A 14,704-nucleotide genomic window follows, 5' to 3' on the forward strand; every position below is an offset into this window, starting at 1 on the left:
TCTCTCTCTCTTGCAATGTCTTTGACTTTGCTGGTTCAACTTCTAACAGATAGATGTTATGTAAGGTTGCCAGCCTTTGTGGATACACGGATACTTTGTGTAGCTTTGGGGAGGCTTGAAGCAGGCTGTCCTTGGGAGTTTGCCAAGGCTTTTTCTGAAATCCATATGACTTACCAAAGGAATGCACTGGGGGGGGGGGCAGGAGAGGAAGGATGGGATATCCTCATTCTTGGTTCCAGCTGGCAATTTCATCCAAAGTTCTTTCAGTTCCATTGGTGTGTGTCAGTAGCTGCCACTGCTGGGAAAAATACTTGCAGTTACTAGCTTTCAGACTGGGAACTCTAGACCAGGGTAAAGTACTATATTTAACTTGAACATGCCTTGGAAGAAAAACCTTGGAGCATTTATTTGCACCAGGTGTTTGCCATCTAGACCCTTCTAGTGCCTAATGGCTCATCAAGCAAGCTGAGCATCTTTCCTTAGATCCAGGATTGGCAGAGCTCAACCTGAACAATTTTTAGGGCTAAATGATGTTCCACTTTGTTCTTATAGTTAACTAAAGCTGAATTCTTGTGTAGCTGCATTGCTATTCATTGATGGGAAGGTTACTCTTGAGTTTCAAACTGGCAATCACATGTATGTTGAATACAGGGCAGCTGGGTTGCTGCTTTACCAGTGCTGCTGCTTTGACCCAAATTTTTCATATAGTCTTACACTCAGTGGGACTACACTTGTTTGCCCTTCCCCAAGGACTATTACCTACTACTGAAAACCATCAAGCTATATGTCAGAAGCACATTCCTTTCAACTTACCAAAGGCTGAAGCTGTAGAATCATCACTTCTGTGCTGTGGACTATTACATGACTAGGAATTTTCTTGGATGGGAGGGAACCCAAGTTTGAATCACAGTTTTCCTGCAGAAGTTCACTGGGTGACTAAACCAGTCACACATTATCAGCCTAGCCTACATTAGGGTTGTTGTGAGGATAATATGGAGGCAAGGGGGTGATGTAAGCTGCTTTAGGTCCTCGTTGTGGAAAAGGCACTATATACATTAAGTAAATAATAGAGATGAAGATGGGGGCAGATAAAAGTAAGTTGTCTAGTGGGTTTGAAGTAGAGAAGGATGTTGAGAGAGCATATGGAAGCTGCCAGGAGGAGGGAGGCTCCTGGGGGAGAAAAAGAGGAAAGGTAAAGATGGAAGCAGACAACGGGTGGGTGGGAAGGTGAGAAAGGGGAAGAGGCTATGGGGGGCAGTGAAGGGAAAGAGGACATGGTGAGGGAGGAGGAAATGAGATGCCCCCTTCAGTCTTTGTGGGTTCTGCTCTTGTATATTCTAATAAGTTTAGCCTCATCTGCGGAAACTTAAATCCATGGATTGGGATCACACTGACAGAAGGGAGATTTTTCTCCAGATGTGGGAGACTGGCATAAGTTTGCAGAAAAATCTGAAACCTTCAAAAAAAAACAAGCTGGAGGTTTTTAAAAAATCTCAAACAGGAGGTGGTGTCTACACGTGTCTGGCTGGGAGCTGTGCCTGGCTTGGTGCAGATCCCTGCAGAGCAGTGAAGGTGAAAAAAAAGTGGAGGGAGGAAATGCAGGAGGTGGGATGTTCACTCCCCACAAGTTTCTTGCATGTCCCCATTTATCATCACCAATATATATCTAATTATCAAGCTGGCCAAATTGGAGGATACTTAAATCTGGAGATTGGAGCCATAAACAGATAAGATGGATTTTTCTACAAACCTGAAAACCTTCCCAGGTTTGCAGAAAAATCTGAAGAAACAAAAACATTGGAGGGTTAAATACTCCACAAAGTGATAAAAGGAGCACCTATCGCTTAACAAATGGATGCCCTCAGTGCTGTTAGTAAGCAACCACAACAGTTTTTCCAGCATTCCAGGCTGTTTCTGTCAGTAAAAGGCATAGGTGGGAGCAGGGCCATTTCAAGGGTGGTTTTGTCCTTTGAGGGAGGACTCGTGGGGCCTGGTCTAGCAACAACCACTGGGCCACTTACTTGCCCATGACTTACCTATCTGCTTCCTACTGTTAAACAGCAGTAACCCCACAGAAACTAGTGTGGTGTCAGCATTAGTTTCAGACTAGGACCTTGAATACCATTCTGCTGTGGAAATGCACTGGGTGACCTTGGGACAGATACACATGCTTTGTCTAAACACACAGGCAGAGGCAGATTGGCCATTAAGAGCACCAGGACACCTCCTGGTGGGCCAGTGTGCCCATACACTTGGACTGGGGCCAGCCCTGTGACAGAAAGGCTGAGCCTGGCCCACCCTGTGCAAGGCAGGGGAGGTGGTGCCCAAGGTGAGGTCTGCCCAAATTGTGCAAAGTTAGTTTTTTTCACAGTGCAAAGGGTTTTTCACAGCACCACAAAACTGGGCCATAGTTTTCCTGAGTAGAGGCTGCCAGGAGGAGGGTAGAAGGGAAAACTGAAGACAGGAAGAGGCGGGAGATAAAGCTAGATTGGCTGGTGGGTGGGAAGGAAAAGAGGAGGCAGGGAAAGGCAACGGAAAGAAGAAATAGTGGGGGAGGGCAGTTAGATGCCCCCCATCAAGTCGTTGCGAGTTCCTGCTTGTACAGTACTAATTGCATGAAGTGATAAAAAACTTAAAAGTGGCTGCCACTGTTGGTCTTGAAATAATGCCCTGAGTAGGTGAGCCAGTAGTGACAGAAGTTGACCTCTATTTCTGACCGTTGTGTATTTAAAAGATTTTGGCAAGGGCTGGCTGTCCTGCCCTACTGCTGCAGGATAAGACAAGCTGTTCATATCAAAATTTCCTTTTGCAGTGCCCTAAGCTTCCTAGGCAACCGCTGCTCAAATGCCTCCTTAACTCAGACACATGCCTACTGTTTCACAAACTCAAAAGTATCGGTCTGTTGGATTACTTCTCTGTGATGATTTAATTTACATGTTCAAATATTTAGCTGTGCCTGATCAAGTAGTAGCATTGAACTTGAGTCAGTCAAAACTTGTGTACTGACATCACTAGGGTAGGGAGAGAGCCACTGGTGCTAAATATAACACTTAACTGCTGTGCTCGAAAGAAAAAATATTACGTAACCATAACACAGTTGAAAGTTGGCAAAATACAAGCAACTGAGGCAGAAAATAAGGACAGACTTGTTTTTGTAATGTGCTAGCTCTAAAAGAGTATAATTAACCTAAAAAACTACAGGTACAATAGTAGCACGTTGCTATATTCTCCCCATTGCAAATCCTGGCAAAAATACATATATTTCAAGTTATCTTGCCTAGTAGTTGACGGATTATAAATGCTTTCAGAGACGAACTACAGAGTACAATGAAGAAGAAAAAGAGTCCAGTAGCACCTTTAAGACTAACCAACTTTATTGTAGCATAAGCTTCCAAGAATCACAGTTCTCTTCATCAGATGCATGGAGGGCAAGAAGAAACTGGTCAGATATATAGGTGGAGAGGGGAGGGCGGAGTAGATGCAAACAGTAGCTTCTGATATGGAGATCAGTTTGCTTCTGTTACGGAAGTCAGTTACTTCTGATAATGAGACCACCATTCATAGTCTCTATTCAATCCCAGCTTGACTGAGTCAAATTTACATATGAATTCCAATTCAGCAGCTTCCTGCTGGATTTTGTTTTTGAAAGGTTTCTGTTGAACTACAGTGACCTTTAAGTCCTTGATGGAATGTCCTGGTAGATTGAAGTGTTCTCCCACTGGTTTCTGGATGTTGCCATTTTTAATGTCAGATTTGTGTCCATTCTTTTGCGCAGAGGTTGGCTGGTTTGTCCAATGTGCAGAGCAGGTGGACATTGTTGGCACATGACGGCATATATCACATTGCAGGATGAGCAGTTGTAAGAGCCAGAGTTGACGTCATTGGGTCCTGTAATTGTAGTTCCTGGGTAGATATGAGGGCAGAGCTGGCATGTGGGTCTGTTGCAGGGCCTGGTACCTGTGCTGGTGACTTCATTATCAGAAGTAACTGACTTCCTTAACAGAAACAAACTGATCTCCGTATCAGAAGCTACTGTTGGCATCTACTCCTCCCTCCCCTCTCCACCTATATATCTGACCAGTTTCTTCTTGCCCTCCATGCATCTGACAAAGAGAACTGTGATTCTCGAAAGCTAATGCTACAATAAAGTTGGTTAGTCTTAAAGGTGCTACTAGACTCTTTTTGATTTTACTACTACGGACTAACACAAATAACTCCTCTGCAATGAAGAAAAAGACTCCATTGTCTGGGTTAAAACAGATGAGGCAGCCTTTAAAATAGGATGGCATTAAGTTTTGTATATACAGGTGCTCCAGGTGTAAAAATCCACACCCTGAAGCTTTGACAATCACATTTAAAGGGATATTTCATTAACATTATTATGGAATGAGTCAGGTCACACTCCTCACAGTACTCTGAAACCATTTAGTGTCAAATATGGGTGACATCTGAACTGTAAGAAATAGCAGCAGCATTCAACAACATCTTCCCGGCAAACATGGCAGCAAGCCAATGGGAGGAGTATGAAGGAGCAAAACCGGCTCTACCCAGATGTTTGTGGAGGGTGGGTGGGGATGATGCTAGCAGAAGAGTTCTAGTTGAGGAGAAGGCATACCAAAAAAATCTACATAGAAAACAATGGCAGGAAAAGTGATGGTAGCCTAGCACACAGCCCTCACAGACTACTTTGTAGATGGAGGGGTTGTTTTTAATGGAATATTCAGGCACTTCAGCTCCTACCTGCTGTGTGAAATGGTACAGCCTAGAGGTTTACCACCTTGGTGAGAATTAGGTCAGGGTGGGGATAGTATTAAAGGATGGCAAGTTTATTTTTATTTATGTCCAGGGCTTTTTTTCAGCCAGAACGCGGTAGAACAGGATTCTGGCACCTCTTGAAAATGGTCACATGGCTGGTGGCCCCACCCTCTGATCTCCAGACAGAGAGGAGTTTAGATCGCCACCAGTCATGTGACCATTTTCGCTGAGGGCGATTTAAACTTTAAAAAACTCCTCCCCTTGTTTCAGCTGACCCAAAGTGACATCATTGTCTGGTCCCAGAAGTGTGTGTGCACTTTGCACATGCACAAGTGGCACCAGGGGCACCACCTCCTGCCAGGAGTTGCCCCCTGTACTAGCAACCCACTGAGTTCCACCTCCTCTTTTCCCAGAAAAAAGCCCTGTTTATGTCCATTATTTAATGAAGTTTTGTGTTTTTAGCCTCAACTTGAATTTTTCACTTCAAGTTCTGAAGTGGTACTTCTGGTACTTTCCTAGTGAAGAAAATTAGGTGCACAAATCTGCACCTATGCATAATTATTGTATTATAGTATTGTTATAATTTCATCCAGGGTGCTAAAAATACAAAGTATAGTCAGGATGACCAGCCAAAAAGCCCATTTTCAAGCCTAAAAGCTTAGGTAAGTCATCATTTCTCCATTTTAACTACCTCACTGAATACTTAAGAAGATAAAATGAGTTAGCCCTATCTGTGCCAGATTGAGTTCCTTGCAAGCAGACTAAAACCTGAACTCCATGATTTGTTATCCTGAAAGAATGCCACTAACAACGGGCATCCTAAGCAGCCTTAGACTCTTCTAAGTCTATTGAAATCAATGGACTTAACCATTTATTTGTTTACGGTTTTTTTACTCTATTTAAAATGGCGTTATGATTCCTTTAAAACTTTGCTGATCTCTTACCATCAAATATTCTCCTATATATTCATAAATACAAGTTCAAAAGAAATGCAAACGCAGGTTGATTGGCCTTGCCTACAAAGTGGCTGGTTAATATTTTGGTAACCATTTACAACTTGGGGAACTGAATGAAACATCCTTTGCTGGGTAGCTTGTGGCCTCAACCCTGCTCCAATCTTTGGCAGTACTGCCATCTTATGGTCACATTTGAGAGCAGCATGACATTCAGATAAGCTATGCATCTATGATGTTGAATACTTTCATATTGGGGGCTTATATATATGGAATTTAACAAAAGTCGCCTATCTATACCTCACTTTTTTAAAAACCCACTCTGTCAAAAACCATCTAAGAGATATTTTCTTCTGACAGGCTGAATTTCTTCTGTCATTCAGGCCAGACAGAGCTTGGACCTGTGAAGTTGAAAACTCGCTGTTGCAGGACTACAGCGATTGCAACTCTCGAATCCCACCGGATTAGGGCTAGAAAGTAGACAGGGGGGGTCTACTGGTGGAACCCTGACCTGTTTTCAACTATGACGGCAATTTTTGCAAAGAATGATGTGACAAAGGAGATTGTGGGCTGATCCAGCAAGACGCTTATGTTTTAAAGAAAAGTGCATATTCATATGACTCAAAATAGCTTACTTGTGTCTTCAGAGATCTTAACTATGCAAACATACTTTGTAGATTTAATAGTGGAGGACCACAAGGAATTTTTCTTAAGGTGGACCATGGAAGATTGAAGTCAGCCCACCCTTGCCACGGACAGTAAAAGCAGAAATCACAGATCTGGTTCCAATAAGGCTTTGAAATGTCTAGGTGATTGCAGCAAGCTGCAGTGTCATATATTGTAGGTACAAAACTGTTAGAGGCAGAAAGCAGGACCTCAGTGCTTTCTCAATCTTTCTTATTGCTCACAAAATGTTAAGCAAAGGTATTGTGTGTCAATGAACCGAGCCATAACTCTCATGGTATCTGATGAAGTGGGTTCACAAAAACTTATGCTGAACTCTGTTCTTAAGTGTTGTCGAAGGCTTTCATGGCCGGAGAACGATGGTTGTTATGGGTTTTCCGGGCTGTATTGCTGTGGTCTTGGCATTGTAGTTCCTGACGTTTCGCCAGCAGCTGTGGCTGGCATCTTCTGGCTACACCTCTGAAGATGCCAGCCACAGCTGCTGGCGAAATGTCAGGAACTACAATGCCAAGACCACGGCAATACAGCCCGGAAAACCCACAACAACCATCTGTTCTTAAGTCTTTACAGTGCCACCAGACTCCTGTTTGAAAGGGTTAAAGGAAGAGTTCCTGGGCATGTTCCATTCTAAATTGCTAGTGGGTTTGAACCGACAACCTATAAAATCAAGAAATCCAAGCCTATTACACTGATATCTTGCGGGAACGCATGCAAGAAAGCAAACGAATCACGGGATTTGTCCAATTGAAACATATTTACCGAGACTGATAACAGAGTCCACTTGTTACATCTTTGCCAAAGTGTTGCCTGGAGATAAAAGACATGACGAAACTGGGCTGAAGATAAGCATTGCTCATTTTTGTTGTCCTGTATCGGTAATAAAGTGCAGCAACCGCAGCAAGTCTAAGTAAGTCTATCACGCGAACTTTAAGCAGGCAGCTTACACCTCTCAGTGTTGTCCTTGGTCCTTTTTACAATCCTGCCAGGTGAGTGGGTGGGATGGATCGCCTGTTGCAATTCAAGAGATTCAGAGAATCCTTTTGCCTCGGAATCTCTTGTTCAACACCATACCTTGAAGGAGAGTCAAAGAAAAGCATCTCATCAAGGGGACTGAATAATAGGAAAGGCTGGACCTCAGATACCTCCCTGTGCAGTAAGCCAGAAGAGAACAAATGGAATTATCTATTGCAATCTCTGTATTATGAACTTTTAAAGAACGTCAATAAAGGAACTTGAAAAAAAAACACCTAACCCGGAGCTCGCAAAGTACCTGTAAGAGTAAATACGAATCGTGTATAAAAGGGGAGGTGGCAATCTGCGGCCTAAAGAGAAGTGGGGTCGGGGGTTTCCATACCCTATGCGGGGAGGCGCCTTTCCTTTCTTTTGAGTTGATTTTCTCTCGTTCTCAACCGGCAAGAAGGCTTGCAGAAGAAGGCTGCGGTCCTTCTCGCTTCCCCTTCCCAATCTCGTGGCCTGGAGAGACCGCGAGAGGAAGGACTCTACTCTGGGAAATCGCGTTGATCGGTGCTTCAAATCGAAACAGCGGCTTTTCTAACTCTCCTCTGGAGGAATGCGAATGCATGTCTCAACAGAAAAGGATAAGATAAGGGAGGCAGAAAAAAAAACAGCGTCTCCAAGACCGTGAATCCATTCCCTCTTCCGTACTCGTGCAATTTCCTCAGCGATTCCGTGCATACATTGCATGTTGGTACCCGGGGCATTCTAATCCCCCTTGAGGAGTTTTAGCACACAGTCGGAATATGGTAGCTGTTCTGGACTAATAAATGCAACGTACTAAAGCAAACTGTAGCACAGCGGAGCTGATACTAGTGGCTAGAACAGATGGTGCTGTTATTTGGGCTTGAGATAAGCCGATCGCGCTCAGTCTAGTCAGTTTTAATGTATGAGATTCCGAACGGTTAAAAACAAGGGATTAACTTCATGAAAGTGAGTACACTCTTTTTTCTTAGTCACCAGAATGGCCGAGTGGTTAAGGCGTTGGACTTAAGATCCAATAGACATATGTCTGCGTGGGTTCGAACCCCACTTCTGGTAGATATGTTTTAATTTCTTCCTTTCAGACTTCATGGGTGAACTGTAAATTTAACCTGTTTTCTTCTTCACTCCGTATATTACTGCAGTTTCAACCCAAATGGCAAATATTCTTTTTGTTTACCAATGAATTTTTGAAATACCGTTTGTTGTTAGCTAGAAATTAATGGTAACTGTCATTTTAAAAGTAGTAAGAAAATCTTAAAGGTTATGGCTCTGTGGCGCAATGGATAGCGCATTGGACTTCTAGTAAAAGTTAAAAGAAATTCAAAGGTTGTGGGTTCGAGTCCCACCAGAGTCACTATGGAACTTTTTAATCATAAACATTTTAGGGAGGATAAATTTTATTATATTGATGCTGATCTAATTACACTGTTTCAACAGTAGAACAAGGAGACTGTAGTTCTGGAAGTTTCTTTAGTTTTAGTTTTAGGGGTTTTTTTACAGGTGAGCTGTGATGGTAGAGTTGCTGCATGAAATCGCTTGTTGCTCCTGCTTCCCCACCTTTGTGCCAAAAATTTGCGGTCTCGATCTTTCATCTATAAGCTAAAGACAGCTGTGGAATGTATTTTTTGGGCGTGCCCTCTGCAAGCAAGGCGCAAGCAAGCAATAGTAGGCACTGCAACGTGCTCGCTTGCTTAGCAATCGCGGCGGCGGCCGTTTCCTCGGAGTACAGGGAACGAACTAGGCTATGAAAGGTTCCAACGAGCAAAATTCGAACGCTTATTTGCACTGCTGTGGCTTCCGCACCTAACCCCTTAGACCCCTGTCCACGTTAAACAGCTAAAGTAAAAGGTTCTTAAATTACTCAGTTGGACCAAACTGAAAAGCAACCTTGCATCCTTCCTGTTAATACTCTTCCAGTAGCTTTAAGTAGTTAAAAATCACACAGTACTAGCTTACATTTAACGAAGTATTCTGCTTCAAGAAACATGCCTGATGCATATTGTTCCATATCCACACGTATGAAGCTGCATCAGTTCTTATGTTGCTTCCAGAAAGGATAGAATATAAAAAGCACATTATTTGCTTTGCTGATGAATCCAAGGTCTTCAAAAACACCATTTTCAGCAATGGCCAGCCTCTGGGACTTCCCCAGCATGGCTTAAAGGTATTGATCACCTCCTGTTTGCCCTACACAGCCAGTTCTCAGAGATAACTGCTTCTGAATATGGAAGTTCCATTTTGCTATTATGCTACTAGCTTATGAGTGAGGGAACTGTAATAACTTGCAGGAAGTATCTTATTTTCCCCTCCCCCACTATTTCCCTACTTGGAAAGTCCCCATAGCCTCTCCCCTTTTTCTGCTTCCTTCTCTCCCACCAGACATCCTACTTTAATCTATCCCCATCTTCAGCTTCCCATACCCCCATCCCACTAGCCTCTACCCAAGAAAACTATGGCCCAGTCACATGATAAGGAACCAGCAGGGACTTGAGTGGGGACACCTCACTTTCCCTTGTATCCCTTTCCTCTTTCCCTCATCCTGGGAACCCCATATCCTTACTTATTCCTGCCTCCTTTGTTCCTTTCCACCCCCTACCTTTTACTACACCAGTTTGGTGTAGTGGTTAAGAGTGGCAGGACTCTAATCTGGAAAGCAGGGTTTGATTCCCCCCCTCCTCCGGTTGAAGCCAGCTAGGTGACCTTGGGTCTGTCACATCTCTCTCAGCCCCACCCACCTCACAGAATGATTGTTTTGAGGATAATAATAACACACTTTGTAAATTGCTCTAAGTGGACATTATGTTGTTCTGAAGAGCAGTATATAAATTGAATATTGTTGTTGCTGTTGCTAATTTACCTCCCCCCCCAAGTCAGTTTTATTTATTATCTATTTACTTCACTTATACCTACCTTTCTCCACAATGAGGACCCAAAGCAGCTAACATCATTCTCCTTCATTTTTTCCTTGTAACAAATCTGTGAGGTAGATTGGCTCAGAATGTGTAACTGACCCAAAGTCACCAAGAGAGCTTCCAGGATTTGCACTTAAGTTTGCTAATCCAAAACTGTAAACACTATAACATAGTAGCTTTCGTGGGGTGACAGTTGTTGAACAGTAGCAAGCTGTCAGTTCTGTGAGAGTTTTGCAAGTCATGTGGTAGAAAATAGCCCAGGGGGTGCTGCCTGGCCTGGCCCTACTGGGTCCTTCCTCAGAGGCCAAGACAGCCCTGGAAAGGACCCAGCACCCTCCCCCTGCCCTTTCCTGATAGAAACCAAGGCTTGACAATACTGTTGAGATAGCCTAGAAACAGCCCTAAAGGGCATCGCTTTCTTAAAGCTACAGGTGCTCCTTTTATCATTTGGGTGGGTTTACACACACACACCCCATATGTGTTTTAGATTTCAGATTTTTCTGTAAATCTGGGGTGTTTTTCAGGTTTGGAAAGATCTGTCTTGTCATTCATGGCTCCAGTATCTGGATTTAAGTACCCCCCCCCCGATTTAGCCATGTTGAGAATTAGAATATATTGCAGGGGGAATGAGTATTGCAGAAGGGGTTGAAGGGATCCCCACTGGGCTTCCTTTCCACTCCCCCTCACCATTAGCCAGCCACTCTTTGCCTACCATCTTGCAGGCTTGGTGTAGAGGCTTTTCTCTTTTTCACCTTGGTGGTGCTTGGGCAGCTCACTGCTGCTACACCCGGGCCTCTGTTACTCTAGTTGCCTAGTGAAGATCTGCTCATTGTGTAAGTGTTTTTGGGGAGATTTAAACCTCCCATTCCCTCCCCCTCAGGTTTCAGGTTTTTCTACAATTCTGGGAGATCCCCTAAGGTTGCTGAAACTGTTTTGTTCTCAAGTGGCCCCAATCCATGGGTTTAAGTGTCTGCAGATTGGGGCCACTGGGCTATTGGTATATAAGATACAAGTCTATAGATAGACTTTTCTACATGGGTTAGTTGCTGTGGGATCAATGCTGTTGGGAATTCAGTTCCCCTTCTAACTTCCTCACAGAGTTGGTAGTGCATTCATGCACCTTCCTCAACTATTCTCCCTTCTTTCCCAGACCTGATATAAAGATAACAGGCAGTGGTAATGATGATAAATCATAGCTGCATTCTGCAGTCTTAGGCCATTCATTCTGTTTTAATGGCTGCAACCGCTGGAAGCTGGGAATAGTCTTTGCTCAGTGCTGAAGGCAGAGGTTTTCCAAAGAAGCAAATTAAGGCATCTGACAAAGGAAAAAAAAACAATACAAGAGAGTCTCTTAGGAGAGGAGAAAAATCATTCAGTTTTCCTCACCTTCTATTTCACATCAGCAATTTCCCATCAAACCCAGACTGTTGTTTCTGCTGAAGAGCACACACAGGAAGGAGAGGGAGATAGTGAAAACACCTGATAGGCAAACTGTGGAAGTGCAACAACCAGCCAGAAAAGCTTTGTCCAGCCTGATCTTGACCCAAAGTCCCATCATATTCAATGGGATTCCATCCCAGCTCTGTGCACCAGACTGCAGCGATTAAAGGAGAACACCCTCTGCTTAATGATACAGGTGTGTGGTTCTCAGGAAAGCAAGGGCTGGGGGGGAAGACTTTGCTAAAATTTATTCTGTGCAAAACTCTTGGGTGGGGGATTGGGGAATGCTGCAGTTTCACAGGGAATGCAATGTGGAAGTAGCTTAAGACTTTAATATATATGTCCCAAGTGGTTATCTTGGCATTTCATACAGCTTTGGGTACCATTATGATCCCCCTACACATTCTGGAAGACCCCTCTGAGCTTCTTCATATTTTGTACAACAATTGTGTTTGCCACAGCTTCACCAGTTTTACCAACTGTGAACATATAAAATGTAAAGGGCAGATTTGTAATCCTTTGGGTAGATGCTCAGGCACATTCTCTGCCCCAATGCAGGTCTCTGGTATGTTCTTGTGTGCTTAACACTGAGTGCTTAGGGATATTTGTCTGCCCTTCATATGTTACACGTTTACTATGGGAACAACAAAGATTGTGACCACAGACCAACATAAAGTTAAGTAAATTTAAGCTCTGTGAAGTCCTTGGTCTGAAATATGCTTACCTTTGTTTGTGAATGTGGCAAATGGCCTCATAAAATGGGACATCATGTATGTTTCCTGTCAGGACAGATAAGGTCAAGCTGAGGAGGAAGCTTGACCATTTTTGTATGCCTGAAGTTATATATCACATATATAATTTGTGAGTGTGTTACTTTCAGGGTGGCCAGGTTCCCTTACCTAGAAACTGGGGATCAGGAGTCTCCTGTCGGGAGAGGCACTTCTCTTCTTTTGTGTGTGTGTGCTCTGTTGGGTTTCTGATGACATCACTTCTGGTTCAAACCAGAAGTAACAGACCCTCAAAATATAGTAATTTTGCTATGTTTGGGGCCAATACCTAAAGAGTCGGCTCCACCAATATTATTGGAAGCCCCTCAAAATGTGTGCACACCATTTCTATGCATGCTTCAGCTAGCCTTCCCACACCTTTTCCCCCTGCTGGCCCAGTGAACAGTGGGGGGCAGGCATAGCTGGCGGCGGGGGATTCCCCACCTCCAACAGGAGGCTGGCACCTCTACTCACTTTCCAGTGCTTGTCAGTGCTCTCCTAAATAGTCATCTAAGTGGAGGAGAGAGTTCTAGTACCGCACACGCCCACTTTCATGATCCCTTTGAGCACACAGTCCAGGAAGAATTACCACAAAAGGCTTAGGCAGATGGTGGCTTTACATGCCTTGTTTAGCACATCGGAGGGGAGAAGCAGTCGTTTACTTGTCAAAGAGAAGAACTGTAAGGAATATTATACTTAATGGCTCAGCATGAAGTAAACCCATCTCCACTGATCTGGATCGTGAAATATACTGAGATGCTTGACAAACCTTTGGGAACTTTTGTAATACTTTGTATAATTTTAAACCTATTGGGCTACTTATGTTTAGGGGTTTGCTCTTTTGCACTGACTTCCCTTTGCTGTATTTTCAGCCCATCACCCATGATAAAGTGGAAGGTTTGGGCCTGAAGAGCATGTGGTTTGCATGCAGTGGACACCCCTTTGGATTGTCCATTTGGGCTGGTGCAGTTTACCCTGAATTTGCTGTTTGAATGAGCAGGGCCGATTCCAGACGACTAACCTTAAATCGCTCCATGCCGCCCTCTTCCGGATCGCGACGGGGAAAATGCGAAATATCGCGTTTCCTCGCGCGAGTTTTGCGCGTCGTCGCGCAAAACTCGCGCGAGGAAACGCGATATTTCGCATTTTCCCCGTCGCGATCCGGAAGAGGGCGGCATGGAGCGATTTAAGGTTAGTCGTCTGGAATCGGCCCAGGATTCAGCAGATGCATCCGTGTGATCCCTGAAGACAGCAGACAAGTGAATCCTTATGCTGAGCACCTGAACAGTCCCCCACACAGAAGCTTCCTACTTATTAGAACTGTAATTTAAAACACATTATTGCTCAGAATAGTTAGCACATGTTAATGATGAGAAAATCCCCAAGGCCCAATTCCTCCTAATTAACTAATATCCTTCCCAAAACTTTACAGGAAGGATTAGCAAGTCATACAGTCTGGTAGTGAATCAAAAGCATTAAGAGTTACAAAGAAACAAGATTAGGAGCGATGATAAGCAGTAAGTACATATAAATGTTAATGTTTGAAATACACTGTGCATTGAAAAGAAGGGGAGCAGGGTAGAGGCATCTGGCAATCTGACATTCACCCAAAGGACCACAAGGTAGCACCGTGTTTGAGCCAGCACCTGCAGCACTGGCAGAAAAGACAGGAAGCTCAGTCTAGCACCCAACAGCTCCAGCATGCTATTAGTTACACTGTTGCTGAATAGGTCCTCTTGCCCTAAAGATTCTAGCAAATGCAAGACAAACCACACATACAACTGTAAATCAAACTGGTTTATTAAACACCGTAGCAACTAAAGTAACAAGCATGCAAACCAAATATTTCCTCACTCACAGAAATCAGTGGTACCAACAACGTATCTGTTTTTCTCTTCAGATGTAGGGAGTACATCTGGTCTCAGGGTGGCCAGGAGTAAGCAGACACCCATGGCTGCTCCTTAGCTCTGCTCCTGCTGCACTGAAGAGTGTGGCATCAAGCTTGCTTTGTTAGGATGGTCTCTGTCTGTCTCCCTTTCCTACCGCATTGCTCTGAGCTCCCATTGACCAGATGATACATTTTAAAAGAAAAACCATTTCTGTTGCTTGCAATAAGCAAGTTAAAAAGCCGCGTCAGCCATCTTCCTGTAGTTGTCTCTGACCACATGTTGTCCTAAACAAGCTTATTCACATG

At 43.8% G+C, this 14,704-nt stretch overlaps 1 long non-coding RNA gene and 2 other non-coding genes across 3 annotated transcripts; 2 read left to right on the forward strand and 1 right to left on the reverse strand.

Moving 5' to 3' along the window:
- Positions 1-198: 198 nt before the first annotated feature.
- On the reverse strand, positions 199-7,837 carry LOC129324084 (uncharacterized). Its single transcript, XR_008596512.1, has 3 exons — positions 7,747-7,837; positions 7,152-7,463; positions 199-298 (listed from the first exon to the last, which is right to left on the reverse strand). It is a non-coding gene; the product is annotated as an uncharacterized LOC129324084 (long non-coding RNA).
- A 527-nt stretch (positions 7,838-8,364) lies between these two features.
- Positions 8,365-8,447, forward strand: TRNAL-UAA (transfer RNA leucine (anticodon UAA)). Its single transcript has one exon. It is a non-coding gene; the product is annotated as a tRNA-Leu (tRNA).
- Positions 8,448-8,656: 209 nt separating this feature from the next.
- TRNAR-UCU (transfer RNA arginine (anticodon UCU)) lies at positions 8,657-8,745 on the forward strand. The gene is given in 2 exon segments: positions 8,657-8,693; positions 8,710-8,745. It is a non-coding gene; the product is annotated as a tRNA-Arg (tRNA).
- Positions 8,746-14,704: the final 5,959 nt, after the last annotated feature.

This window comes from Eublepharis macularius, chromosome 2 (genome assembly GCF_028583425.1).
Source record: "Eublepharis macularius isolate TG4126 chromosome 2, MPM_Emac_v1.0, whole genome shotgun sequence".
In the NCBI taxonomy this organism is placed as follows: domain Eukaryota; kingdom Metazoa; phylum Chordata; class Lepidosauria; order Squamata; family Eublepharidae; genus Eublepharis; species Eublepharis macularius.